Source organism: Micrasema longulum, unplaced genomic scaffold, assembly GCF_059751315.1.
Source record: "Micrasema longulum isolate JH-2025_06_02 unplaced genomic scaffold, ASM5975131v1 h1tg001631l, whole genome shotgun sequence".
In the NCBI taxonomy this organism is placed as follows: domain Eukaryota; kingdom Metazoa; phylum Arthropoda; class Insecta; order Trichoptera; family Brachycentridae; genus Micrasema; species Micrasema longulum.
The window spans coordinates 1-4,486 of record NW_028278812.1 but is presented as its reverse complement, the minus strand read 5'-3'; positions in this window follow the sequence as shown (position 1 = coordinate 4,486).

Genomic DNA, 4,486 nt, shown 5'->3' with positions numbered 1-4,486 from the left:
CGAATATTTACGAATTTATGTAAATAATACGATTTTCGATGCGATTCCTGGCGACTTTCATGGAAATTTTGCAATGTCGATCCATGCACAATTAAAGCAATTCTAATCATTGTTTTTTTCGCACACTTTTTTTCGTGACAAAAGAACTCATACTACATGTGTTTATTTACATTTCAAAAACTTGGAATTATTAAATTAATACACTTGAATAATGAAAATCACATCGATATTTTATTGACATTACAAAAAAAATATATTAACGAAAAATTAAACGCAGAAACTAAGTTGATATCAATGAAAAGTTGGTATTAACCAACACTAAATATACCTATATTCTGTTTAATTTAATGATAATGCTAATTATTTAATCCGTGAATCTACCTTTATAATACGTGACAGCTTATTTTCATATTTACTTTTACCTTTCTTTTTTACGAAAATTATTATTGGTGGAACCCTGAACAGATAGCAATTAATGAAATACTATTAATAAAATGACATTTCACACAATTTATAAAATATTTTTTTATAAATATATCCAAATAATAAGTTAAAAACCCCTGCCCCAACACATAGAAATCCCCCACCAGCGCCAATTTTCACCCACACTTACAAATGCGACACCAACACATAGAAAGCTCATGGGAATTTGCCAAATGAAATAAATAGTTAAGATTTTGTTCGCAGATTGCGAAAGAGACGGTTTTTACGAAGTATTTATCTAACAAGAACGTGTAAATGTTCCATATCTAAATTTGCCTTTAATTTATTGTTTTCTGGGCGACGGACTACTTTTTCGAATCATTAGAACAACATTATCTATTCTTCTGAAAACTTAATAGCTGTCAAAAATTATTGTTTTGGGAAAATTTAAATCTAATCTTTGAGTAGGTAAATTATGTGCATACATTTTTAGTTTAATTAAAAAGGTCATCCCAAGACTAACATAAATTGAACCCCTGATAAATATTTTAGATATTTTATTACAATCGAACAGGACAAATAAACAACTTCATAATCCTAAGCTATAATTAAATAATAATAATATTAACGTACTATTCAATCATTTGAGAAGAATATATTACGATTACGAGTATAATCACTCGCATCAATACAGGTATCAACCGTTTAACTTCACAAAAATCAACACATGGAAGAATTGAAGAATTACGGATCTTTTCACATATTTTTTCTGTATAATCTGTGTTTATTATTTAGTATGTTAGCATGTATTTCATTTTTATTTTTTGTAAATGCCTTTTGGGCGTTAATGAACAAAATAATTAAATAAATAAATAACTACCTAAAAGTGTATTTATCATAAAAGTTTAATTATTCATACTATAATTTGGACCATGTTATGCAGAAACCATTTTGCGAAATTTGACATTTTGATTTGTGTTAGGTACTTCATCAATGGTTAATTTTTAATTTGCTGAAGGCATCCAACCCAAAAGATCAACACAATCTTTTTTTGAGAATTGTTTTCTAACTCACAACCAATAAATCTATGAAAAAAAACCGTTAGAAACATCCATGTGGGTGGACAGCTTTTAGCATTTTTCACTTTCAAATTATTTTCATACATAAAAATATTGCAAAAACGATCCAACCCCAATGAAAAAGATTTTGGCGATGTTGATAATTTATATATATTGTGTTTTTATAGTTCCTGCGTATCAACAATATTTTGAGTTTGTCCAAATTTTTGTAGACAAGGACTGGATTCAACTCCCTTGGGAGCAGTTAACATTAACATATTATCTTTTTGAATTCCGCAAACATTCAAATGCAATAGGGTATTTTCACAACCCGGGAATAACGTTAAAAATATAATATATATTTAAAGCTGATTTTTACGATTCTAATGATAAAACAATTAATGTATTCAACAGGAGTAATCATTTATAATTTTCGGGTTTAAAAATGAGCACATACAAAACGGCTCTCAGTTGGCATCACGTCATTTTGACGTCACGCTTCTAATAAACATTGCATACCAGTTTGGCACAAAACGTCATACGTGCCGTTTGTCCCACAGGACGAATAACATCACGTTTTCGGGTAATTAAAAAAATGTATATTTTAAACCCCGGTAGAAAATTTATCCGACGTCGCACAAAAAAAAATTAATACCGAAACCATCGTAATTTTTTGCTTGTTTAAAAATAAAAATAAAAATGTGCAAAGGCTCTGGTATGCCGTAATAAAATAAATATAAAACAACTATGTTTGTAACCACTTATTAGCTTACTTGCCTATTTGTGGGTTAGTGTAGGAGTGATCCGTTTAGAATTTAGGAGAATAATTTACTTTTACGTGCATTATAATTCTACAAATATACTTACATCCTAAACTCCAAATTCTTCAAATAACTGGGTGCTGGGGAATCCGAGGGGCTTTTTGAAAATCACGTATTTGTAATGTTATATTTTTTTTAAAATAAACTACAAGTTTGGTAAATTTCTCCGATATTATGTTTTGGAAGAAGGCCTCCATAAAGTAAAAAAAATAAACAATATATTTGGATAGGTACTGCCAAAACATAATTTCAAAGTTGCATTATTTACATTTTATTTTTAAAATAAAGGCAATGAGTACCATGCTCAACTTAGAAAACTACCCTCAATAAATGTAAACCGGGTTGTGGTCCGGTGGCTAGTGTCGCGGACTCATGGATCAGAGGTCTAAGGTTCGCATTCCGCTTTACCACAACCTGGTCCCCATTTTCTAATAGTGAGTTGTTTACAACTCGTTGAAAATGCCTCCCAAAACTAAAATATTTGAGTAAATCATTTTTTTTTTAATTGTAAAAAATTTGCACAAATAGCGTTAACTCACGGATCAGAGGTCCAAGTTCGTGTCCCGCTTTACTATAACCGAGTTCCCATTTTCTGATAATGAATCATTTACAACTCGTTGAAAATGGCCCCCAAAATTAAAATATTTGGATAAATCATAAGAATGAAAATATTTCTTCTTAATTTCTTTTAAATGCACAAATAACGTAATATTATGCGAATGTTCTCTATAATCCAAACCCACTATAAACCGAACTTCCAATAATCTGAACCATAGCATCGGATGAAACCAAAAGCTTTATTTTTACTCTCTAATACTCCTGGCAAACCAAATTGCACCAATGAGGAAGTTCAGTGGTTTTAAAAAAAAAAAATATTTGTTAATAGACTGTTAAACTATGTCAAAATTTTTTTTTTTTAATTTTTATATATCGTATTATCGGCGCTACGATTTTTCAAAGTTTTGTATTTCTGAAATAACTCCGCGTGTAACGTCAGAAGTTCATTTCCGCTAATTCTCATTCAGTTCTTCCCATTGGTCCAGAAGCGACAAGCAGACCGGAAATTTTCCATAGCTCTTAGATTATAGGTTGATTCACATGAACCCGTGACGTCATTTAAAGTAGTGCGTTTTTATCAAAATATTTATTATTATTTTTTCTATGCATTTTCAAGAAACTTTGCAGTACAATTTAAAGCTTTAATTTTTACTCCGCGTAAGAAAACATTTTTTGTATCCAATTTCCCGTAGGGCTGAAGTTCCTCATTTGATAAGTGATGATGGACAAATTACATTAATTTACCCTTACCGTATTTTGCGGACGATAAGACGCATCGATCATAAGACGCACCTCAATTTTTTTTGATCAATTTTAGAAAAAAAAATGTTTCGTAAAATTAGGCGCACCACGCACCTCAATTTTTAGTTGAATTTTCGTACTATAAACAAGAAACATATTTTTTCCTCCAAACTATAAACAAATGAAATTATTTAATCTTCATCATCTTTATCCTATCAGCTCTGCACGTGGTGATAGGGCACTGAATTGGTACTCCAATTGCAGCCTACTCCTCGCAACATGTGTACAACTCCAGTAACCAGAAAATTCGCCAAACCGAACATCACAACTGATAATCACAAATAAAAGGTAGACGGCTGGTGATGTCGTTTCTTATGGAGAAATGTGCAGAGATAATAGAAGACCATAGCACTTTATCTTTACATAATCAAGGTTTAGTTACTTCTAAATTTATATCTTCTAATACATAAAAACATGTCGATAATTAAAGTTCGATTTGCCCATTCTCAAAAATTTCCTCCACTCCTGTATTGATTTGTCTTACACTGCAAAACTTTTCAGTTTTACCTTCATTTTACATACATACCCTTGTCCATAACTTCGTTATCTTTTCCTTTCTGGACAGATCTCAAAATTTGTGCACATACAAACCTTTTTTACTTTCATTACGTTTCTGAATTGGTAAATAGGTACAAAAACTGCATTGTAAACTGCTAAGATCGCCTCCTGTGATATGTTAATTATTTCAATGAGGACAGTGCTACGGGAAATGGGATATAAAAAATATTTCCTTACACGCGATAAGAATTAGAGCATTTAATTGTACGGCGAAGTATGACAAAAAAGAACTATTTTGAACTACGTCACAAGTTTTGTAAATCAGCA